Source organism: Fundulus heteroclitus, chromosome 9 (genome assembly GCF_011125445.2).
Source record: "Fundulus heteroclitus isolate FHET01 chromosome 9, MU-UCD_Fhet_4.1, whole genome shotgun sequence".
In the NCBI taxonomy this organism is placed as follows: domain Eukaryota; kingdom Metazoa; phylum Chordata; class Actinopteri; order Cyprinodontiformes; family Fundulidae; genus Fundulus; species Fundulus heteroclitus.
Window position 1 is genome coordinate 7,799,761 of NC_046369.1, and position 26,989 is coordinate 7,826,749.

Here is a 26,989-nt window from a genome sequence, read left to right on the forward strand (position 1 = left end):
TTAAATGTTCTGTTTCTCACATTGTCAGAACCTCGTTGTCAAATCATTTTAAAAAGCACTTCATTCAATAAACATTATTTATTGTTTTATTTTATTTTATTTTCCCAACTAGTGTTAAACATTTCTGACAGTTTGACCTTCGTTTCACAACATCCATGATCCTTTTCTACTCTCTCACTGCAAAAAGGGAACTAAAAGTGAAATTTTCCTGCAATGAGTGTATTTTCTTTGATTTGCGCAGGTAAATAAGACTATTTGCAAATAGAATAAGATTTTTGCACTTAAAATAAGAACGGTTCACCTCCATAATCTTGTATCAAGTGCAGGATATCTAATTATCTTATTTTAGGGGTAAATATACTCATTCCACTGTCAACTAGTGTTATTTAGCTGCTCATATCAAGGAAAAATATACTAATTTCAAGAAAAATGTACTTACTTTTTAGCTCCCTTTTTGCAGTGCTGGTAAATAAACAAAAATTTAATTTTGTTGCCACAGACGAATGTGACGTTTTCCGGTTTTGGACGGCTCAAAGTGTAAGTTAGTCATAAGCGTGCGGGGGTAACATCGGAGGAGGACAAATAGAGATGGGTCACCTGTTATCAGGCACTAACCCCCACAGCAATGTGTAACCAAACAACCAAAAGACTGACTTGCAATAGTATTTATACCACTTAAACTTATCTACATTTGTCCTAAAACCACAAGCTTAATTAGTTTTCTTACAAATCTATTCTCATCAACTAATATAGAATAGTGTATGGTTATGATACTTAGAGGAACTAAAACATGGTTTTACATTTTATTCTCAAATATCTGCCACCATTATCTGCAGTTACAGGCTGCTGGGTTTCCCGTTAATTGGGAGTTTTTCTTTCCACTGTCGCTTAATGCTTGTTCAGTATGAGGGATTGCAGCAAAGCCATGGACAATGCAGACGACTCTCCCTGTAGCTCTACGCTTCTTCAGGAGGAGTGAATGCTGCTTGTCAAGACTTGATGCAATCAACTGGTTCCCTTATATATGAAATTTTTTCACCAATCTGTATAATATGATTGAGTTTGAGTTTGTAAAGTGCCTTGAGATAACATGTTTCATGAATTGGCGCTATATCAATAAAATTGAATTGAATTGAATTGATGTTTTTTTTTTTTTGCCCATACCCTTTTTACAAAATTGCAGAAGGTCTTTCTGATTGGAGAGAATCTGCAAAGAGCAATTTTCACATCTGGACAGATTCTCAATGTATCTGCACTTGAATATACTTTAATCTCATGCATTCCAGTGTAGTTCTAGACATTTCATCATTTTACTTTAACAATGATTTAGTTCCTGCCACTTTGTTGAAAAATCTATTTTTTTGTTTTGTTTTGCAAAGCCCAACTAATTGTTGATCTCCCCCCCCCCCCCCCCCCCCCCCACCCGAGTTGCAACTCTGTGCAGCTCCTCTATAGTTAAAAAGGCTCTTTTGAAGCTCTTCTTGTCTAACCTGGAAGTTCAGGTGTACAGCTTAGGGTTGCGTCCTATTCTGTTTATTTTCAAAGTACTCAGTGATGTTCAGAGGCTTGAGATACTTTTTTAGTGTTAAAAGACTTCTTCACAACTTTCTCCCTGATCTCTCTGTTGTGTTTTTCGGTATTTGTGATTCTGTTTGTTCTCTAATGTTCTCCAACAAACCACGGAGTCCTTTAAACAACAGCTGGATTCACTGAGGTTAATTTGCATCCCAGACGGACTCTGTCTACTAATAAAGTGATCTCTGAAGCTACATGATTGCACTTAATATTATTTAGGGGTATCAGAGTAAGGAGGGTTGAATACATATGTGCAATGTACCATTAAGGTTTTTATTGGTAAATGTATAATCTTTCCTTCTACCTCATAATCAGGCACTTCTTTGCATTTATCATTTGACATTCCAATAAAATACTCTAAAGTCTGTGGCTGTATGAGACAAAACATAAAGAAATCAAAGAAGTACAAATGTGTTTATTACATAGTATAAATTATTATTGGTTTAATTTTCTTTATTTGAAATAGGAAATTCAGCTGAATGATTAAAAGTATAAAAGTATATGTTCTTATTTCAGATTTTCTAAGTAGTTTAGCCAGATCCAGCGCAGCTCCTGACCACGGGATTTAAGAGTTACCTCTGGGTAAAGTTGCAAAAGCCTCAGCCAGAAATATTTTAAATTTACCATAAATCCCAGAATGTTTTGAATTGTCCTGCGACAGACTGGCGACCTGTCCAGGGTGAACCCTGCCTCTCGCCCGATGAACGCTGGAGATAGGAACCAGCAACCCCCGCGACCCCATGAGGGATTAAGCGGTTTAGAAAATGGATGGATGGATGGATCCCTGAAATTTCATTAGATCTAAAGCGTCATCCACACCCACCGGTAAAGATGGGTACAATGATGTGTAAAAATTAAAATATATTTTTATTCCAGAAGCTTAATATCACACATGAAAATGCAGAATAATCTGTACTTTATGTGAGTACATCTGTTCAGCAGGAAAGAAAATCCAGTCTTTTAAAATAATTATTAACAACATCACTAGACATGCATTTATTGATACCTTAAACAATTCCTGACAGATATATATATATATATTTTTACCTCTTCTGCTCTACTCTACAAATGTAAACATGAGGAATTTTTTAATTCTTTAATTAGAAGTGAGCGCTTTGGTAAAACAACAACTGAGGTAGGTTTTGCAGGAAATAAAAGATCATTATGTGTTAAAAAGAAAGGTTAAAAAAGTACCCAATCCCTACTGTTAACTATGGAGGAAGATCCAGGATGCTGTGGGCCGGTTTTTCATCCTCCTGGGAATCTTGTTAGACTGCGTGGCAATCTGAAATGTTTTAAATGCCAGGACATTTAAGACTTCTTAAAAAATCTACAAGAAAATGTAAAATGTGCCTTCATTGGGTCTTTCAGTTGTGTGATCATCCAAAAACATGTGGCTAAATCAACACAGGAATGGCCTGCTGGACACAAAATCTAACCCAAAACAAAATCCATTAGAAAAGCATAGATGTGACCTGAAGAGAAGAAAGTATACTATAAAGAGGAATGATCCCATCCTTCCTTATAACATAGGAGTGCTAAACTAAACTAACTGCAAGGGTGCCAATAGTTGCTGATACAAAGAATTTAATGTAAAAACTTTATTTCCTGATGTGTGATTTTTCTGCTTAGTTGTGCTCGTATTAGCGGGTGGATTATTCCACGGGGCACCAGGGCTGCCAATAAGCTGGGAGGGTCCGCAACAGTTTTCTTCATAATGGGAGCAACAAACCACATCCACAGTCCTAATATGTTTGTATATTTGGATCTGTTGGAGCTGCTGTTTTGTGGTCGGAAATCTTGTTGAACCGTTTGACAGCTGTGGGATTTTCCCATCGTGTCATGGTCCAATTAGAGCAGCAGTGTGTGTTAGTGCTCTGGTGTTAAAGCAATAAGATTAAAATGACTGCATGAACTGAACAGATGAAAGGAAAAACACTCTCCACCACAAAACACGGATAAACCACGCTCTGGCCTTTGTGCTTCATTGGAATGGAGATAGTGCGCCACCTTGTGGTGACTCCACAGAGCTGTGCTTCTCTTCTATGTGTGATTTATTAGTGAGAAACTTTCTGTTTTTGGAGGCTCTCTCCTTGTTTGTCACGCTTTCTCTCTTATGGTGTTGCGATCAACCAGGTTCCCTTAGTTTCACGCTCTTACTGATGGTACCCAGCAGTAAACTAGTCCAGTTCAAGTATTATTGTTATTATAAAACTAAAAACCATCCAATATTCCCTATTCCCCTCTCTTTTCCTAATTAGACAGCACAGTGTAAATTTTTACCTCATGCCCCTTTCAGCTCACCTCCACACAATTTCAATAGGATTTAAGTCTTGGGACTGAAATGTCCAAGAAAGAAAGAAATGTGATGGGTTTTTTTTCATGGTTAACCATTTCTGTGTTTTGTTTTTAATTATTATCCTGTTAAAAGACAGGATAATTATATGAGGGTTTTTTTTTTCATTTAAAGTGTACTGATATTCAAAACAGTTCTGGATGACAACAACTCTACCAAAACAAACTCGCTCCCTCCTTTAAATGAGAACTCCTGCCTCAATAAGACTACCTGTATAAATGATAGTTTAATAAAACTATCCACAGCATTACAGATCCTGTACCATGCTTAAAACTGGAGGTGATGTGCTTTTCCACATATTCCTTTATTTGACCCCAAACCAAATAATTAATTTCTAGTCTTTGGTGTCTAATGGTTACGATCGAAGTCCCACTGGAGTTCAGTCAATGTTGCAGTTTTACGTTTGTGACGGTAGGACAGAAAAGACTTTATTCTGTACACGACATCTAATAATTGTCATGGAGACTTGATGACATGCCCCGTCCCCCTTTTTTGTTGTCATTTCAACTTTTCTTTTTGTTCTCTTTGTTATTGTTTCTTTTCTACTTCTGTCTCTTCATTGTAAGTTCACCTCGCCTGGTGTTCTGTTTAGCTGTGACATCATCCAGGGGAGACAGATCATCTGCCATCACCCTCTCTAACATAGAAAGAATTCCTGGGTCAATGTGTGCTTCTGTGCTTTTTGTGTCTCTGCTCTGTCTTCTCTAACCCCCGGTCGGTCGAGGCAGATCACACTGAGCCTGGTTCTGGTTCTGCTGGAGGTTTTCCTCCCTGTTAAAGTTGAGTTTTCCTCTCCACTGTCATTGCATGCATGCTCAGTATGAGGGATCGCTGCAAACTGCTTTCATCGACAATGCAGACGACTGTCCACTGTGGCTCTACGCTCTTTCAGGAGGAGTAAATGCTGCTTGGAGAGACTTGATGCAACCTGCTGGGTTTCCTTAGATAGAAAACTTTTTGACCAACCTGTATATTCTGATTGAATTTGAGTTTATAAAGTGCCTTGAGATGACATGTTGTTTTGAATTGGCGCCATGTAAATAAGATTGAATCGAAAAAGAAAAAAGGTCCCATATCTTGTTATGCAGTGTTAGGGTTAGGGTTATGAATATACCCATTTAACTGAATGCTAAACAGTTGTAATCTTTGCTTAACATTAGAGGTATTTATGTTTTTTTGTTTTTGTTTCACTGAGAGATCTTAGGTCAAACAGGTTCATTTTTGTCCTGAAGGTTTTCAGATAAAAGCAGCTGTAACTCCATCTACTTCCTTGCAGGAAAACAAGCTTGCAGAGAGACAGCCGGAGAAAAAAGCAATAGATAGAGATAAGGCTCTCGTTTGCCCAGATGGATGCCACACACACTTGATCTCTCAATGAGATTAGAGGAGCTCTGTGGGGTAGAGTGGGCTTGCTATCCTGGCACCAGAACCGTGTCTGTGCTTTCTGAGCAGAGGAGGCCAATCTACTGTCTTGGCAGCTTTAATCAACCAGCCTGAACAAGCAGGAACTAAGGTGCTTTGTTTATATCAGTGACACACACAAAGGACAAACGGTGATGCTGAGAAAAAGGGAGAGTGCCCCAGACCTCCTTCAGTGAATCATTTCAACATTTGAGCTGAAAGACTGATGAAGGAAGGACAGCAACTTCCTGCAAGACACGTGCAGCCTGAAGAAAAGCTCACAACAGGAAACGGGTAACATGTTTGCTGTTTCAGTTCTGTTTGCATGTAAATCCAATTCTATCAACAACAACAACAAAAAATACTCATAATGGATCAGATTGAGATCTGCGTTCTGTAAAATTCATCTGGTATAAGTTAAAAGCACGCTTCACAAACTGGTTGCTTATACAGAGTCTTAAACTTACGAACGAACGGGATTAAGAAAAAGAGCCTATAGAGGGAGACAAATGAAAGCTTATCTGTGGACGAAACACCAACAGGTGGCAGGGTGCAATGCTGCTTAATTAAATTCTACAGCTCATTTCATTTTATTTCTCAGAGTTAATTCTGGATTAAATGCTCAAATGATTATCCCTCGTTTCATTTCGTGTTAGCAGATGGAAGGATTAGACCCTGTCAGTCAGATTTGTTGATAAAGCAACCGGTTTTTCACCCTCCCGAAGGCTCTTTCACAATCTAAATATGTAAAATGTGTGTGTGTGTGCAGTGCTATTTTTATACCCTGATATATGGTACCTTATCTCATTACTTTGTGGTCAAATGTTTTCATCTTCCCTGTAGCTCTTTGCCGGTCTCAAGGCGGAAGTTATCAGATCAATCCCTCAACAATGTTGCACAGGAAATATACAGAGACGTCAAAAGCTGTGCAAAGTTGTGTCTTTGCTGCTTCTGATATTATCTGCGGCTGCACCCCTGTGGATTCAACAAGGCGTGAACGACATGACACATCTAGGAAGCATATCAGGCATGCGTTTTTTCCACAAGAGCACTATTCCCCTTCATGCATAGGACGCCTAACAGTAATCTTACGGACAGGTGAGGTCATAGCATGTCAAAACAGACAATGCATGTTTGTCTGTTCAGTTTTGCAAGTCATATATATTTCAAATGCCAGCAGGAAGTAAACATGTTCTAAAATAAACTCGGCTGAGACAAACCGCATCAACATACACACACGACTTGGATGATAGGGAAAGTATAGATCGTGTGACATCAGCTCGTGCAAATCAGCTAAACCAAAAAGTTTAAAGATGCAGCTCACTGATGATCAATAGAGATGTTTTCTGTTTCTCCTCAGCTCAACATTCATTCATTTTGTCACCGCACAACCAAAAACTTCAATATGCTGGTGTAATTGTTCACTCATCCAAGACATCATATTCCTAGATATTCAGCTTTAAAGATGAAGTCAGAAAGAAAATAAGTTTGACCGTGCTTCCGCTCTGCTCTCTAGGTAGAAGTTTTAGTACAACTACACAAAAAAAGGAAAATAGGATGTATACATAAATACACGACTCTACAAAAAGGAAGACCTGGTTGGATTGGTGCAAATATGCATGGTATCGATCTGGCTTCTCTGATTGTTAGGTGTTCATCAGAGACACTGCCTGGGACACATGCTTTTTGCAGCTAGCGCTCTGTAGCGCCGACCTGAAGGTAAGAGTCCAAACTGTTTACGTGCAGGATGTGTGGGGTCTGCAGAGATGTTAGCTGCTGTTTTCCTGACCTTAGACCTGTACAAGTCCTGCACTGCAAAAACAGATCTAAAAATAAGTCAAATGTTCTTAAAGTTAGTGTATGTATCCTTCATTTGAGCAGGTAAATAATATTATCTGCCAATGGAATGAGTATTTTGACCCCTAAAATAAGATATTTAGACATCCTGCACTTGAAATAAGGTGATGGAGATGAGTTGTTCCTATTCTAAGTGCAAAAATCTTATTCCATTGGCAAATCATCTTATTTACCTGCTTAAATCATGGACAAATACACTAATTTTAAAGAATATTGTACTTATTTCTAGTTCTGTTTTTGCAGTGTGGATGGAGGACAGGTCAGCCCCAACGATCCTCTCTGCAGATCTAAGTCTTCATTATAGTTTGGACCGGTCCTGTTTTGCGGATGAGCAAAACCACACAGCGACGGATGTGCACAAAAGAGACGGAATAATGGCAGTGTAGATGAGGGCCATCAGCTCCCATAGAAGGTTGTACTTCTTATGTTGACTTAAGTTGTCTTCTGAACAGTGTTTATGTGGGAGGTGGGTCATTAAAGTCACTAATGAGTAAATTAGGACACCTGAGTCAAGGATTGTACCCTATCTTCAGCTACATGTGTATGTTGTTGTTGCTTGGTGAGCCAGATTTGTCCTTAACACTCCTATTGGTGTTATTTGGATCATGTGTCCTAGGGTGTGAACTGCTGAAAAACTGTCTGTGGAGACGAGTCGGGGCTGAGGAGGAGTACAAGGGTTTGTAAGGTGAAATCTTTGGCCACCTCCTCTCTTAAACCACCTCTCTTCCCTGTTCAAAACATTGCATTGTCCCAATTACCAAAACTTGCTCTCGTCATGTAAACCCCTGTGTACTTTACTGTGATGTGATAGTTCAACACAAAGCAGTGTCTAATTATGAAGTGGAAGGCGATTGACACATGTTTTTTTAAAAAACCTCTTCAGAGCAAAAAAAAACCCTGACAAGTCTTGTACGACTCTGAATTCAGCCTCCATTAATCTGACCCTCGTGAAGAGAATCCATTGAAACCGGTCTGCTTTAGAAGTCAATTGAGAAATCAAAACGTGTGCAATTTAAAAATCCAGCCGTTCTACACTGCAGAACACTGCAGAAAGGTTGTGGATTAAGTTGCAGAGAAACTTAAAAGATCAGGGTCATGTTCATAAACAGCGTCTCAAGCTTTGGACATCTCACAGATTCAGTCCATCATTTGAAAATGGAAAGGGATACGGCACAAGTGCAAACATACCAAGACATGAGCATCGTCCTAAACTGACGCGGAGTATTAATCATATATAGCCAAGAGACCCGTGGTTATCCTGGAGAGGTTGCAGAGATTCATGAGGGAGAATGTCACAATTTTGAAGCTATTTGGATTTCGATGTCATTGTTGCTTAATCTTGATCATTTCCTAGTTATGTTCTTTAGTTTTACCCATTTTCAGGGTTCTTTATTAATAGAGAAGATTGGGATGATTAATTGAATAAAACAACAACAACAAAACTAGGAACAGGGATGAGAGGAACTGGGGAATGACAGACTGGAACGATTACTGGAAATAAAGGCTGGAGGGCAGGAAAAAGCGGCATGGATGGTTATGGATAGCAGAGAAAGGAAGAATCGTAAAAGAAGGTAAAGAACCTGACTGGCTTTTAATTTCTGGGGAGGTGACTGATTGACATGAGAACCCGTTGAGACTAACCAGTGTAAAAGATTAATTAACTCAGAAGTTACCACAATAAACAACTGACAAACAATGGAATAATAATCGAAACCAAAACACAAAGTAGAGAACATTAAAAAGCAGCTAAGCTTCACAGATAAACCCCTGTAAGGAAGGCTGTAGAGTGACAAAATCAACAACCCAAACCCAAATATTTAAAAATATTGCTAAAGTAATATTTAAAAAACACTGACACCTATAGGTAATGTAAAAAGGTTGATAATATATTTACACACAGGCCCCATGAAACTCTACAGCAGCTGCTCATTATTGCTGATCTCGTTAAGTTAGGAAATGGCTATAAGACACTTAACAATACCCACATTCTTGGCATTAATGGACATTTTTTTCTCCAAAAACTAGATCAATGGCAATTTAGTTTGGGACATGGCCCAAGTTTTCTCTCAAGAACAATAAGGTAAAAATAAGGTAAAAAGAAGATCTCTAAAGCTGTCTTGAACTGCAGAAAGTTTTTTTCTGTTTCCTATTATAATCCTGCGATAAAAGATGATTGTTTTGCAGTAATGTGGTTAAGATACTTATAGATACTTATAAGTAAGGTGTCAATTAAATCAAATTGTGGCAGAGGAATAGTGAAGTGATTTCCTGAAGGTCCTTGTTTCAGCTTCAGAATCTGGGAGTGGATGTAGACTAGTATTGAGATTATACAAAGGCTTCCAATACTCTTTAAGTTTGAACACCCTGCATATTATAAGTAGATGGGAAAGGGAGATCTATTAATAACTATGAATGGTAAAGTACAACATCAGAGATGAGATTTTTTGTCACTCCTGCCCAGAGAAGAGAGATCAAGGAGGTGGAACACGTTGGAAGATGCACGGCTCATATTTAGCCAAGCACTATCCCGCATTTTGGGAGTGTCCGAAATTTTTTTCATACTGGCCTGACGTTATTATTCCATTTTATGGCGGCTCAGCGTATTTTGGTACCATGGCACTTGCAGATCCAGTCAATAGCAGACGAATATCTAATCAAGATATTGATTGGAGGGAAGAAAGCTGCCACAATGAAGTGGCTACAACCCAATCCACCAACATGGGAAGACTGGCAAGGAATTGCCCATGAAATCTACTTTGTGGAGAGATTGACATTTGCTTTGAAACTAAAATCAGAGAAATTAAAGAAAAGGTGGTGGAAATGGTTCAGACATGTAAGATCAATGAGACCTGAACTCCTTTCGATTAAATGTGTTATGACATTAAACTGCTGTGAGTGGTTCCTGGTGGAAAAATGGGGGAGTGTCTCATTCATTGTTTAAATGTTTTTCTTTTACACACAAAAAAAAAATATTTACAGAAAGCCCTTTTTTTTTTGAAAATCTTCTCATTGGCAAGGATTGATTTGAACAAATTTGACATGTGTGCTTTTTGTATTTGCTTTTTTTCCCTATTTGGCAAAAAAACTCATAACCACCCAGTCGGTGGTGACAGATTGCCTCTGAGCAAGGTTCTGCTCATGGGTTTCCTCCTGTTAAACGGGAGTATTCTTTTTTGCTGTGACAGCATGCATGGATGGTATGAGGGACTGCTACAAAGTTAATGACTCAAAGCAATTGGCTGTCCACATGCTCCTCCAGAAGGAGAGAATGTTGTAAATCAATGACATAATGCAATCTGCTGGGTTTACTTCAATACAAAATAGCTTGAAAATGAATATTTTGAATAATAAACTGATGATTGTATCATTTGACAACTATTGATTTGGAATGTATGTAGTTGGCTGGGTATTGGTCTGCGAGACTGGATTGAAATTATTTTTGTAATTTTGAAATAAATAAATAAATAAATAAATAAATAAAGAAAGAAAGAAAGAAAGAAAGAAAGAAAGAAAGAAAGAAAGAAAGAAAGAAAGCTATTTATATGCGCTAGCTAATTATATGATTCACTCCTTGACATTACCATATCCCTGTATGGTGATATTTTTTCAATATTTCAGCCCACATGAGAAGACAAATAGTGACTAAATGTATTCCAATCTTCATCCAAACTCATCAAGAGTTTATATAATCTGTTCATTTTAAATGTCTTTGTCTCCTATTATTACTTTGTATTGAAAATTTACATTTAAATTTACATTTTCAATTGAGAATCAAACTGCTTTTTGTTTTTGTGGTCGTCGTAAGTTGAAAATCAAGGTTGTTTTGATTTCTGGTTTATTTTACTGGTGTGTGGTGAGAAAACAAGTAACTACCAAAAGGGATCGGACTGTACATCTAAAGATCCTGGCCAGTGATCGATTTTTCTTTGCTGGTGATTTTGTTTTATTACTATGAAAAGAAAACCAAACCAAATTTAAATATCTACTCGTTCGTTTTTTGACCACAAGAAAAATAATTATAAATAAATACAAATAAATTGTATTTTTTTTTTTTTTTTTTTTTTTTGTATTCTGAAACAAACTAACTATTTGTTTCTCCATTAGTTATTTCTGATAAGAACATTAATCTTTATCTGTCACAGCTGTATTTTTTTCTTCCGTTTTGCAGTGCTCATTGATAGCCAATCAGATGCTGCGTTACACTCTTCCGACCCGCCTTTATGTGGTTGCTATGTCTACTACGCGTTTCCTCTTGATTGACGGGAAGGGACAGCCAATCAGCTTTGAGCTAGGGTGGGAGGCAGACCTCGCAGTGGAGCTGCCTGGTGAAAGTGTACTACTACGAGCAGATCTCTTTGAAAGAGCAAGCGTGCAGCAGCAGCAGCAGCAGCGGGGCAGCCGTTGGTTAGACCGGGGAGGGGAAATGTTCCTCGCGTCGTCTAAGCACTCTCTCCAGGTAAGAAAAATTGTTCCGGGGTCTTTTTTTTTGTTGTTTTTAATTTATCACTCACTCTAATGTGAAATGACTGTTTTGGAAACACTACGCGAAATTACGCTGGCGTTTTAAAAATAGCGAGCAAGAGCACTGGCGCTTGTTTGACATTTAAACGGAGGGAAATTTGGCTAGCGCAGAAAGGAGAGAAAACTGCAGAAACAAGAACATATGTCTGAAACATATATATATAAAATAAACCTTTCAGCTTAATCTGAAGTTCCCTGTTTGGGTTGTTGGAACGTTGAAATTCTCAAAGGTAGGCTTTAGTTGAATTATCTCATTAACATAATAAGGACTGTGAGGTCCAACTTAGCGGTTGTTTCTGATGACTGATGCTGCTTTGCTGTCAAGGTCCTGGGACAGCCACCGATTCCTTTTTACCTGTGTGTTTAAAATGGTAAAAGGTGCACTTCTTTTTTTTAAAATAGGAATAATTTTCTGGTATTGATTCTTTCTTAAAAAGCTTCGGTCGTTTTTATAAAAAAAATATGAAAAATTAAAGGTGCCATTATAAAAACAAAGCATTTAAAGTTACTTGCCATTAAAACTCCAACTCACTTTAAATACAGCTCACCACCTACAGACCAATATGTCAGGTTCAGTTTTGTGTATATGTTGTGCTATTTTGTTCTAAATCACAATAAAATCCCCCCTTTACAAAAACAAAAGTTGACTCATTCATCTAGTGACATCACATAAGGTACTTCATAATGAGTTCCCCCCCCCCCCCCCTCTTTTATATGTTGGATTTGTGTTAGAAGTTGGAAATTACGTCACGTGCTAGTTGAGAAAGTTTTAGTTGCTAGGTGGAAAACATTGGATTTATCTGTTTTGGTGCTACCATCTGTTCGTTAAACAAACTGATAATATACACTTACCGGCCACTTTATTAGGTACACCTTGCTAGCACCGGGTTGTACTAGGGCTGGACGATATAGAAGAAAAGCATATAGATTAAAAAAGAAACATTTTGATCGATATTGATAATGATAAACAATTCAAAACCATTTTATGCTGCTGCTTAGTGACCTATTTTTAGAAACAAAACACGCAAATACTGAATTCAAACTCAACCCTTTATTTAACCAACTTTTTACCAAAACTGCATGTTTTTATAAAAGGAAAAAATAACATGTGCTCTCTGAACTCTTTTAAAGGGGTGGAGCTTGGTGACGAAGAATTCCTGGGTCTGTGTTTGTGATTGGTTGGGAGGATGTAATGACTGTAATATTAACCTACATGACTAGAATCCAAAATAAAGGAAAACTGTTATTCTATTGAACTTTTTATTGACCCTTTTTTTTTTTCTATCGATATCTATCGATCGAAATGTATTGTTATTGAATTATCGTCCAGCCTTAGGTTGGACCCCCGTTTGCCTTCAGAACTGCCTTAATCCTTCGTGGCGTAGATTTAACAAGGTACTGGAAACATCCCTCAGAGGGTTTGGTCCGTATTGACATGATAGCCTCACGCAGATGCTGCAGATTTGTCGGCTGCACTTCCATGATGCGAATATCCTATTGCACCACATCCCGAAGGTTTGGATTGAGATCTGGTGACTGTGGGTGGCCATTTCAGTGCAGTGGACTCATTGTCATGTTCAAGAAACCAGTCTGAGATGATTCGTGCTTTGTGACGTGGCGCGTTATCCTGCTGTAAGTAGCCATCAGAAGATGGGTACACAGTGGTCTTAAAGGGGTGGATATGGTCAGCCACAATCCTCGGGTAGGCTGTGGCGTTGACACAATGCTGAATTGGTTCTAAGGGGCCCAAAGTGTGCCAAGAAAATATCCCCCACACCATTACATCACCATCAGCCTGAACCATTGGTACAAGGCATGATGGATCCATGCTTTCATGTTATTGACACCAAATTCTGACCCTACTATCCAAATGTTGCAGCAGAAATCGAGACCCATCAGACCAGGAAACTTTTTTTCCAATCTTCTACTTTCCAATTTTGTTGAGCCTGTACAAATTGTAGCCTCAGTTTCCCGTTCTTAGCTGACAAGAGTGTCACCCGGTGTGGTCTCCTGCTGCTGTAGCCCATCCGCCTCACGGTTCGGCGTGTTGTGCGTTCAGAGATGCTCTTCTGCATACCATAGTTGTAACGAGTGGTTATTTGAGTTACCGTTGCCTATCTATCAGTTAAAACCAGTCTGGACATTCTCCTCTGACCTCTGGGATCAACAAGGCTTTTTGCGCCCAGAGAACTGGACATTCTCTTTTTCGGACCATTCTCTGTAAACCCTAGAGATGGTTGTGGGTGAAAATCCCAGTAGATCAACAGTTTCTTAAATACTCAGACCAGCCCGTCTGGCACCAACAACCGTGCTACGTTCAAAGTCAAGTTAATCACCTTTCTTATACTCTGTTTGAACTGCAGCAGATCGTCTTGACCATATCTACATGCCTAAATGCATCGAGTTGCTGCCATGTGATTGGCTGATTAGAAAGTTGTGTTAACAAGCTGTTGGACAGGTGTTTTGTACCCCTGGTTAAATGCTAAACAAACCTAAAGTAGTTCTATAAGCAGTTGTCCAGGAGTTTTATAGCGCCGCTGATGCACATTCACGAGCTTTACTGCCCTTTCTATGGCGCTCACAAACATCTTTGACGTACTGTGCCGTGTCGCACTAATTTGAGTGTAATTTTGACAACTTTCCGCGTAACGTTCCGTTAACGCTGAAATGAGCTGGAGTGGTCTATACTTGCGACTTTCATTATATTAGCCATATGTGGCAGCCATATTGGTTACAGATCTTGGGGCTGCTTGGCAAATTTCAAATTTCCCCGTTGTATTCCTGCCTACAAGGGACATTCTTGTTGTTTGGGGCTTTAGCTAATTAGACTTAAGCGTACAAAGAGACTGCACCATAAGATTATTGTAGTTTCTTGGTGGCTTTGTTGTCTTTAGTCAATGTTCCAAACCAAGATGTTTATTCAAAGGTGTTTAATTTGAATTAGGTACGGGTAGTTATTCTGATGATTCAGACTATAAAAGCTGTTAGTAAAGTTTGGATAACTGAACCATTTTTCCCACAGTAGTATGAAAAATGCTACATTTACACCTGAAAGTGCGATGGAATGTTGTAACATCCTTTTAGTTGCTCTACTAAATATTCATGGTAAGTGAGGTGGCCCAGTTGATGCATTTTATCTTTAGCACAGTGTTTTGTGTGGCTCCATCTGTAGACAGTGAGACGTTGATTACCAAAATAAACGATGAATCTTTAAAAACACTTTGTCCTCACCTTTGTTGTTGTTATAAATACCAGAAATTTTAAGGCCTTATCACTCAACTCTAACTATTAATAACACATGTGATGGTAATGCATTCTCAAGGTCACCTTACATTATGAACAATACATAACAGCAACATCGTGATACTATACCTTCAATTGCACCATTTGAAGGCACAAAATGTCCCAATGTTTTTATATTATATGTGTTTAGTTTTGCTTTTTTGTGTAGATGGTGTGAATCTGTGGTATTTTATTATGACTATTAAGTCATCATAGGCTTTGTGAAGAGGACCAGGGTAGATCGAAATGGCCACATTTTACTATCAAAGATCTTGAGGGATCATTTTAAAACAAGTTATTATAAAAACTCAATCATCAAAAAATATTTTTAAATGTTTAGTGAAGAACTGCTGCATCACCCACTATTTGCTCTGCAAACGGTCACCAGACTCAGACACTCCCGGTGCATTGAGTCCAGTTTTACCAGTGGGCTCCGCAATGCCTAGACATAGATCCAGATGGGGAAAAAAAGTAAAACTAAAAATCCAGAATAAGTTCTTTCGGTCAGCTAAAGTACTTTCAGTTTAGATCTACAGCACTTGCAGATCACACTTCTAATAAAAGTTACATATTAATTTTATGTGTGGCAAGTATGCCCAAGAGCCGTAAGAAAAGTTCAACCTGGAATACAAAGACGTCCACACCAGTTAAATCCCTGCAGGCAACCATTGCCACTGTTCGCCTCTGCTTCGTCATCCGTGGCAGTGTCCTTCGTGTTTTGGGGTCGTCTTTGTCAGACACGGGTTCAAACGCATAACGTCTGGGCTGCTTCAAAATCGATGTTAAAATCTGCAAACAGTTTCTCATCAGCCGTTATCCTCTCTCTTGCTAATTGATCAGTTCTATTTTTGTGCCATTTCTTATGTCACAAACCCAAATATGCATGAAGCAGAATTAGCTGCTTTTTTTTCCCCATCCTTAGGTTTTTTTTTTTTTTTTTGGAAATGTTACATTTTGTGAAGTCTTGCAGTGGAAATCCATGTTTTGGTACCCAACAGTGTTTCCTTTCTGAATGTATGTTTTGTTTTGTTTTTTGTTTTTAACATAGATTTACCAAAAGTTGTACTTTATAAACGTATAACCTCAACAATGCAAAAGCGATGTTAAGAGCTAAGTTACATGTACCTCTAAATTCATTGTATATCATGTACAAAGATTTTGCAAAAAACACATATTTTTATTAAGAAAAGCGTATTGTTTTTGAATAAGATGTTTACTTTGTTGCTGTTTTGAATTAGTGCCATAATTCCTTTGGAATAAACTTATTTTGGTACGGCCGTTGCATTGCAGTCCAAAGCTGAAGTTTATTGGTTTAATAATCTAATAAAAACCTCTTCACCAACTATGTTTTGATTTGGATGCACAATCTATCTGCATTAACATCGGTGTCAGCTGATGTTAGTTGTTTAGTAAAGTCTTGGTTTATTTTTTTTTGGGGGGGTGGGGTATTTGTTTTGGTGCAGTGGGATGACTGGGGGGGGGGGGGGGGTCAGGTTTTGGTTGTTTTTTCACAGTTTTGAAAAGGAAGAGGTATACACAATAATGTTAAATATATATATATATATATATACCAGCCATAAATGCAATATTAATATCAGATATTGATATCCGCTCCAATTTCCTCATCCCCAGTTTTAATGATATAAAGTTTATGAGATATAATAAGTCATAATTACAGTAGAGACAACTTATACATTTACAATTTTCTATCCACAAATAGAAAATACAACAGTTTTTAGCATTTGCTGCCGTTTTCACACAGATAAGCCGTTTTTAGCAGTACTTTTGCATGCATAAACATCCTCTTTTTAGCATTTCATGCTGCGCTTCAGGATTCTGGGTCCGACTTGATGCACTGCTGCTTTTTACGATTGTCAGAGCAAAACTTTTTGTAAAAGGGATAAATGTGGCCTCAGTTTCGACCAATATTTTGTTCTGACTCATTAGGAATTTTGACTTTCAACTCTGAACGCAAACAGGCGTCAGACCTTTGCAGTTAAGTGCACGCTGTGGGGGTTACGGCTGAGGTTTTTAAGGCGGCCTGTCTATCATCAGGACTTCCCTGATTAAAATCAGCACATGGCCTCCCTAATTGTTTTTGCTGTCGCTCTAGACGTTTTCTTTCCCTTAAAACCGACAGTAAGGTCACATAAAGTCTCCTCCATTAGTACACTGTTTATATCTTTTTTTTAAAGTTTTATTTATTTATTTATTTTTTCAAGCTTTTTAGGTTTTAATAATTTGGGATTTTTAGGTTTAATTTGTTCTTGTCTTCTGAACCTCAAATGAACCACTGTCTGGTTTCACCAAATAAACCTATGTGGAAATCCCCCTTTGACTGCCTGTTAGGTGTTTAGTTTTTCTGTGTCAAGTGGAATAATATGCAAACAGTTATAGCACAGGCTGCAGCGTTTGCATAATAAGACTTTAGTGCAGCTGTCGTCTCTTGCTACATCGCTTCTCAGCTGATGTTGCCTTTCTCCCACTCTCTGTGAAAGTTGTTGAACGCTGCTGGGTGCGTAGCTGCCCCAACAGCTTAACTACCTCCTTTTTGTTCTCAAAATGACAGAGTGTGATGATAATAAATGAAAACTGTTTTTTTACACTCTTAAATACAACGAAAATGTACCAATGTTCCGGGCCATTTTACACTGTTTTCTATTTACGGGCATGTTCATGGCCAATGCCGATTGATCGCTATCCGTTCACTTCCAAAGGGGAAGTGAAAATAAACAGGTGGGGGTTATTGACACCTTTGTCAGAATAGTTTGCAGATGATGAGAAATTGGTGCTTAGTTAACCTGCAGGCCTGTAATAAAGACATGCATCAGAATATTTAGTTATGGTCACTGGAGCTGAATGATTCTCAGCTGGATCGGCTCTGATTGGCAAGCGGCAGAATTTAAACGCATAAATCCACTCTTCTTTTCAATCATTACCGTACATAAGTGGGACAAGCCATAACTTTCTTCGGTGTGGAAGTTAGTTTACCAATGGAACAAAACTTCTATTTTCAAGTGTTTAAAAATAAAATCTATGGTAGAGCAAAAGGTGCAAGACGTTTCTAAAAAAGAAGACTGTTGTTGTTCTGCACAGGCGCTGTTTAACTGCAAAGCTACACGTACAGGTTGATGGCTCTATTCTAACATAGATAATTAACGATCAATAATGACGAGCAGCCTTCTCAAGGCTTCTGCAGAGCTACAAGGAATGCATTAATTAATAAATTCATTAATGTTGCATTAATTAGTAAAACAAAGTTACATAGTGGAGTTTTTGTCTTCTCCAATATTATCATAGACATTGTGTTTATTTTAACATGAGCTTGTAGAAAAGAAAATACTTTTATGATGTCCTGCTCGACAAAGTGCACAATCAAAAATACTTACAAAGTATATTTGCTGTAATCCTATTTAGCTGGATTCTATGTATAAAATGCAACAGAATTGTATTTAAACATCCCATATCCTGGAGGATTTTATGATATTTGAAGGGTTTCAGTGATGCAATGAGAGAAAGCTCTTCAACTTTGGGCAGTTTGCTGATGTTTTATTTTACTATAACCCTTTTCTTGCAAACACAATTCAGTGTTCAGTCAACTGCAGCAGTAGAACGTAAAATGGCAGGGAGAACTTTACAAAATCACTGATCAGGGGACCTGTAGTGTTTGTAGTTAATATTTTCTATCTGAACTAAACTGAAAGTATTTCACTGCAGGGTTCCTGTTTCGTCTCTAAAGTCTAGAAAACCATGGAATTGGATTTTTGAATTTGCCAAGTCTAGAAAAGTATGGAAACCAATGTATAATATAGAAATGTTATTGAGTTTTCAGACTTTATACCAGATTCCTTTTTTTTTTTTTTTTTTAAAGGTTGTACATGTAAAAAATAGCTCACTTTTTTTTATTCTTCCCTGCTACCTTTTGGCTCAATCACATGGTTTATTTATATATATATATATATATATATATATATATATATATATATATATATATATATATATATATATATATATATATATATATATATATATATATATATATATATATATATATATATATATATATATATATAAGTGCTCAAGCTCTTCAAACACTTTTGATTTGTTACAATCACATATGTCAATGGATTTTATTGGGATTTTATGTGATAAACCAACACAAATTGGTTTGTGGTTGTCATGAGGGGAAAAAAAGATTAAAAACCAAGGTATTATTGTTTTAGATACAGAAATCTGAAAAGTATTTTGTTGTTTTTTGTGTTCAGTCCCCTTGAGTAGTGCTTTGTACAGTCAGCTGTAAAGCAAACAACTGCAGTTGTTTGTGTGTCTTTACTATCTTTATACATCTAGACACTGACATGTTTACCTCTTCTTCTTGTTAACTCAGCTCCGCCTCAGTCAGATTGGGAGGGCAGCGGTGAGGGATGGGCGATACGGGCCAAAAAATAATATCTCAATATTGTTACGCTTAATGCCGATATACGATATTTATCTTTTTTTTCCATAAAGTATTTTTAAAAAGGCATCTCTGAAACAAAGCTTTATCCCAAATGTCTCACAGGCACATTGTTGATTTTAACATCTGTACATAAATATGAGAAACAGCTAAAAAATATGACCTACTGGAATACATAAAAGTATAATTCTAATGCATAGACCATCTCGATATAAACGATAGTCTTATTTTATATCTCTTTAAAAACTCTCGATACTTTTAAAATCTCAATTTATATAGGCCAGCCCCAGTTTTCAGGTATTCCCATAGTTTTCAACTGGACTTCACTCTGGACTCTGACTGAGCCATTTTAACGTACAAATATACTTGGATCAAAATCTCTCCATTTTCACTCTGGTTGTTAGTTTTTTTAATATTGTAATGCAAATATAATGGCCTGTTGGATGTAATTTCACAACAGTTGATGCTCACAACTGAAGTATACTTTTAGTAATAGCAGAACCATTGCTGGATTTAATGCCTATATCCAGCAATGGTTCTGCAAATTTATTATTATTATTATTATTATTATTATACTTATTATTTTACTCCTGCATCATGCAGCCCTGGTCCTCTGAGATGCTCAAAACTTTGTACAATGTTTTTAAAACCTAATCCTTGTTTAAACAGTTCGACAACCTTATCCCTGCTGCTGTTTTACTCACTAATGTTCTCTAACATCTGACGCCTTCACAGAACAATTATTTATACTATTTATAAATTTCACCCAGGTTGACTCCATTTACAGTGACTCCTTAAGAAAATTAGTTCCAGTGGATTTTGTTTTGGGTTACTAGGATGGAATACAAATCCAAACTGAACTTTTTAGATTTTCTTTTATAAAAACAGTGAAAAACTACATATCATTTTACTTGACCTTTTTAATAATGCAATACTTTTAGTTGGTCTACCACATAAAATCTTAATAAAGTAGATTAAAGTAGTGGGTGTGGCGTGAAAAGATGTTCGAGGTTCATTATACTGCCGCAAGACGTTGTATAACGGATCTGGACTTGAGTGATGGAGACCGACAGCGGGATGGGGATGACTGGAGCAGATGAACGAGGAGTGCTCGCTGTTTTGCATTTTGATTTCTGAGTTAATGCTTTACGACGGCTCTGAAAAGTCCTGTTGCTTTATTATTCAAACGCCCGAGAATGATAATGTGCACACAGCTGAAGCCAAGCAGAGGAACTCTTTTACTTCATTGACGACTTCTTTTTCTCTCTTTGACATAAACATGTGTCATAATCATTAATTCTAGTGATGTCTTTTTGTTTTTGGGCCATCGCTCTCTTTCTACATATTATTGGAAGCTCATGATATTGATAAATTATACATGTGTGGTCTCTTATTATGTAGGCTAGAGGGCTCCAAGGGCTTCTTTTGCACTTGCCAAGCAGGGCAGCACCCAGAGGCAGGAAATATGAGGCAGGAAACAGTAAAACAAGCTAATCTGTTACTTGATAAAAAAATAAATAAAAATAAACATAAATGTTTTGCTTTTGAGCTTCTGATTTTAGAGGACCACAGTTGAGGCTATGTTTAAGAACCAGTGGGGACGTGTTGGGGAATTTTATCTTCACCCTCTCTGTAGCGCTACGGCTCATGCCTGAGGTGGTAAACGAGTCAAGCCAAGGTCTACATGTGGCAGATGGGAGAATCCTGGGGCAGGATGGAGGAGTGGCCTCATCCCTCCGGGTATGTTTGGGGCTTTGTCCATTTCTGGGTTATAACTTTTGATTTTAGTATGACTTACCATCATAGCAAGAGGTTTCTAGGATTTCAGCTACTTTATAATTACGCCAAAAGCAAACCTTTTGACAATAATGACGTTCATGAGCATCTATTTTGCATCAATCCTTAATTAATCATACTGAAGCTCCAGAAATTTTAGATATTTTTTTCAAGCAGAGAAATGGAAAGCACTTGTATCTATATTTTATAGACTTGGTTATTAAGTAATTTATCAAAAAGCACCAACTGTGTGGGTAAAGGAACAAAAATATTTCTCAGTTTCTTTTCTGAAAAAACAATAAAAGGTTTTTAGTTTAAAGCTGCAAGGAAACAATTATGTTACTTTCAGCATAAACTGTACTGTATAAAACACACAAACAGGTGCATAATGACAAATACATTTCCGCTGCAGGATTCCACCAAAGGATTTAGATTCGGTACATTTGGAAACAAAAACATATTTGGTTGTTTTGCATGTTCCTCACTGTCATCACAGGAAGGATAATAATAAGGATATTTATTGAGGATAATAATAATAATAATAAATAGCAACACAATAAGCAGCAAAGTTTTTGATATTAACGGACTTTTCTGAACCTTGTATTGAACGAGCAACTTTTGAGAAGTTTTTTCCAGAGAAATACAACACAGATGAAGAGAAATATAAGGTTGTGAAAAAGTATGAGTTTTGATACGCATTACTTTTTCATTTTCAATAGATTAATTTATTGTCCGTCACAAAAAAAACAAACAAACAGTTTAGACATTTAAAGATTGACTTTCTTTGTATAAAGGACTACCCAACATAATAAAGGTAAACACAATGAAGACTGTTATTTACATATTTACAAATAAAATGTCATAATGTATTCATAATGTCAAAATTTAACAGGAAATTATCAAACTCTGGAGTCAAAAATATTCTTCTACTTACACTTTTTACTTAAAATGTAACGCTGTAACTGTAAAATGACCGGTGTTAAATATTTGTCTGATCAGTTTGTCGTTTTGCATCTGATTAATTTACATATGAACATTATCTTCACATTTAAATGGCATCAAACAGAATAAGTTATTTTGTTGGTTCATAGATGAATGAAGAGGAACTTTTAGGCAGCTAATCAGTCAAATGTGCATCTAAATTTGAAACGGCTGAAACTTTAGTAGAAAGGCAACTTATTTAACCTCCCAGTGTATCCAGGAGCTTAATTAATAGTCTGGTTTTGTCTCTACAGCTCATAAATAGCTCTGCGGCAACTGCAGTTTGTTGTGAAACCCTGCAGCGTGTTTTAAACCTGTTTATATTGTTGCTGAACTTGCAGTGTTTATAGTAAGTTAACCTTTGAAATCTTTGAAAAACTTCTATAACCCTCGTTTGACAGTAATCGGACACTTTAGTCATCATTGTTTGTTATGAAACTGCAGTGTAGACGGGATTCGTACTCTGATGTACACGGCATGCAACGTTGCACAGACACGCATGTACTGCTGCAGACTGCATACAGGGCTCTCTTCCCACACTTGTCGTCACAATTGCAACTTTTATTAAATGTAAGAAAACAAAGATAAAATAATCAATGTTATGTCAACTAAAATGTTATAAATAGCGTTGTCGCGACTAATCATTGTAATCAATGAGCTCGACTATAATATCTTTTAAAAGTCTGACTGGCTGTCAACCTCAGGGGCAAAGGTTAAGTTTAACAGAACATTAGTTTATTTAAAATGTTTTTAAACTCTATGTATTTTAACTTGTGCTTTTATTAAAAACATAGTTGCACTAGAATAACATTGATTTGAATGAATCTCTTCATTCAGTGTGTAAACAATCTATCTAGAAGTATCTAGGATGTGTTGTCCTCAGATATTAACAGAAACCACAATACTCTGTCGTGCAGTTGCTAGACTTGAACCCCCTGCTCTCATACAGCTGGTCATGCCATGGCTCTGAGGGGATGCCTGCCTGGTACGTTGTTATAGTCGGGGACTCTGGGCTGGACTGGGCCCTGTACGCCGCAGCGACAAAAGCACATTCAGACTGGGACAATGGGGAGCTGGCAGCCCCGGTTGTGTTTATCGCTCAGCTTTCACGCTACCTCCTCATGTTTATTGTGTTTGCTGTCTCACTGGCTCTCTGTATGGCTCAGCTACCAGGCACATAATTTATCACTTCACAAGAAAAAGCTCTGGCTTGTGCTGTTTAGTCCCCAAAGTACAGGGCGTAGTTCTGTCATCAGTGAAATCCAGGCTTTGTTTAGCTTGACGATCTTGGATTTATGGGCTGTACTGATGATTTCAGGATGCAAAACATGCAACCTGCTAGCATCCTTTTATTTCTTAACCAGACAGATGCTTAATCATAGAATTATGTTGCTAATGAGGTTTTGGAAAGTCTTGGGGGGAAAAAAATACATTAAAAAAGTTCAAAACAATTAGTCTTACTGGATCCAAGTATTCACTTTAGAGAGGCACCAAATAACCAGCTAGTTAAACAAATTGATTAATTTGTGGTACTCCACAAGTGACCCTAGAGTTTGAAGATTTATTATTAACATGAAGAAACTGTAATCTGTCAGACAGATAAGATTTGAACCAGCCTAATGCTTTCTTCTTAATCCCTACAGTATGTTCAAGTCTTTCTAGGAGAATATTGTGATCAACTGTATCAAATGCAGCACTGAGATCTGACAGGACGAGTACAGAAAATCATTAGTGACCTTCACCACTATGGTAATTCCCCCTCAAGTCGAAATCACGAAACCAAGTCGTTCTTAAAGTTACGGGCTTTAATCACACAAGTAGCATGATAGTGTACCATAAGAACTGTTTGATATACAGACAGAAAGCAAATAAAAACAAATTATTTCCGTATAAGACATCAAAGAAACAACGCGACCATACATACATGACACAACAGAAATTTGTCACGCTATATCTTTACGGTCAAACAAAGGTAACAGTAACAAACATAAATGTACCTCATTGGGTAGCTTTCCCTTGAGAGAAAATTAGAAATCTTCTGTCCTTCAATGCACTATGCACTTTATCCAGTCTTCTTTAATTATTATTGCACAGTCTTAGCCTGAGGAATCAACGAGGTGTCTGCCTGCTAGCTTGGTCCAGAATGTTTTAATGAACAGGTAGCAACACTCAAAAAAAACGTTAACACCCCGTCAACACGCGGCAGCAAACTTTGGTTCCCCCCTTAATGAAGACATGTTCCCCCATATCAAAACAAACAATATACATGAAATACACGGAATTAAGACTTTAATATTAAACTATTTTTTTCACTCGAAATTTATGTATTTATGAACTCTTTATTTTTAACCTAATATTTATTAATCTATTATTTATTCTGACTTTGATGGCAGCTACAACTATGTACTAGTTTCATATGTACTCAGTACTTTCGCTTTTACCCCTTTTGCTTGAATTATAGCTTCAAGTCACCTATGGTGGCGAACATTGCAGTTATCTTCTTGTTCCCCACACACGTTTTCCTTCGGCTCAACTTTGTCTGATACGCTGCTTGGATGCAGTCATCTGTGATCAGCAAGCTTCTGTAGCAGTGACCCTTGGTGGTTTACCTTCCTTCAGGTGCTCTCAACTCAGCAGTCTTCCCTAGGGGTGGGTATTGCTAAAGAAGTCACGATTTGACTCGAATCACGATTCACATGCCACGATGCGATTCTATCACGATGCATCACACTTGAATTATTGCACTGCATTGCGATATTTTCACTGAACACTTTTAGAAAAAAATACAGCCATTACCAGTGGCTGACTGGCTGTGTATGATCTGGATAGTGTCTTCAACTGATACATAACTGAAAGCAACTGAATTCATACATCGCTGTATTTATTGAAATGACTTTTGGAGGTATTGCCATAAAAACAAATATTACTATTACTGGAGTGGACACACTGACAAAAAGTGCTTAGGATTTATAAAACTTAAAATAACAAAATAAGGATAATCAGTGCTGTTTACATGGCCTCAGTGGTCCTTTTAAACCAATGAAATTAAAAAACATTCAAATGTATGCGTGTGTAGATGTTGGGGCTAGCTTGTTTGTTCAATCAGTGCTTGCGGTGCTGGCGGCTCTTGTTTTTCAGGATGGCGCCTCTGCATGTGTGCCTTTAAGTTTGTTGTGTTCCCACAGTATTTCATTACGATGTAACAGTGTTTGCAAATTGCGTGCATCACATCAATTTCATTTTTACCTTCTTTGTTTGTAAAGCCAATATGCGTCCAAACATCTGACTTGAAATGTGAAGGAGCCGGGGCGAATGTTCTCAGTCTCCTCCATGTTTTGTTTATGAATGACTCGTCGCAGTATCCCGCGGCCGTAAATTATTGTGACACAAGGCAGCGGGCGTCAACACATCCGCAGCGACATCTACTGGACTGGAAGTTGTATTCCACTTGTTTTTGGCTGATGTTCGCCAACCATTCATGCAATTTTTTTTATTCGTTTTTTAAATTGATAATCGATACTTGGCGTCAAGAATCAATGCATTGGATCGCGAAAACTAGAATCGCGATGCATCGCCATGACGATTAATTTGCACACCCCTAGTCTTCCCTGTGATTGTCCAGAACGTAACATGGTTATAGCATAGCATTTCTCTTTTTAAAATCAGTGTTTTGGTTCATTTGCTGTAAGCCATAATTTTTCGGTTTAACAGAAAGAAATGCTAGAAATATATGCCTTTGTAAATGATCTAATCTATAATAAAGGCCACACGGTTTCTGAATTGAATGGCTGAAATAAAATTACTTTTTAGTGATTTTTCTCATAAGAATTGCTTGTATAATTACCTTGCTTTGTAGCTTATATCACTGATTAATTATTTAGGGTGTTCTTCTAAGCGCCTTTCTTTACTTTCACCTGTTTTTATCTCGGTGCATCCTTCTTTTCTCCCGTCCTCTGAGTCTACATCACTTAGTTTCTCTCCTCAGCTCCGTGACCTGTGCTTGTGACAAATGTGCCTGTTTGAAGGTAACCGAGGCGTCTTTCCTCCACTCTTTGCTGTGTCACCACATTTAGCCTGAATCTATTTTTAGCTTGCTCGGTTTGTCTGCTGTACTGAGCAACAATGAGAGGAGAAAAAATGGGGATTAAAAAAAATAAAAAATTCCTCCACAGCCTTTTTATTACTTCTCTTAGCCAGTGTAGAGGGGAAAGCAGGGTTTATACCGGTCATCCTTTCCACAGAGAACATCTGCCAGTTGACCCAACTCTGGTGAAATGCCAGAGAAGAGGAAGGAGAAACGTCAAAGCTTCGTATTGGAGGAGAAGATCCATCGTTTGTTTTCTGCAGGAATTGTATGGTTCGTGTTTGCCGTGAGAGACTTTCTTTCACTCCTCTCCATCTGCTTTTTTTTTTTTTTTAAAGTCCCAATTTTTCTTGTCTGCCATCTGTGTGTTGTCAGACACTTGGAGCGAGGCAGAGGAGGAGGTCATTGTGTCTTTGTCGATACGGCTGGTTGGATTCATGGTTTCTGTGCCTGTTAAAGATTACACTCCTCATGTGAAGCGGTGTGTTTAACTGGGTTGCTGCTGCGGTGTCCTCTTTTTCCCTCTATCCGACTCCTTGACCCGGCACAGAACAATAAAGGGTTCATCCGGAGTTAAAGATAGTAGAGAAATGGCGCTGTGGGATGCGCATTAAAGCAGTTTCATTCTTGTTTTTAGAATTGAAAGTATGTATTTTTCCACATGGTTCCCAATAACAAATCTGGATTAGTAGGGATTTTC

General features: G+C 37.6%; 1 protein-coding gene across 1 annotated transcript in view; it reads left to right on the top strand.

Moving 5' to 3' along the window:
- Window positions 1–11,531: 11,531 nt before the first annotated feature.
- fcho1 (FCH and mu domain containing endocytic adaptor 1) overlaps window positions 11,532–26,989 on the top strand; it is a 78,995-nt gene continuing 63,537 nt past the window's right edge. Inside the window, exon 1 of the mRNA XM_036140946.1 lies at window positions 11,532–11,645. The gene's annotated coding sequence lies outside the window, so the exon portion shown is untranslated. The remainder of the gene's footprint in view (window positions 11,646–26,989) is intronic.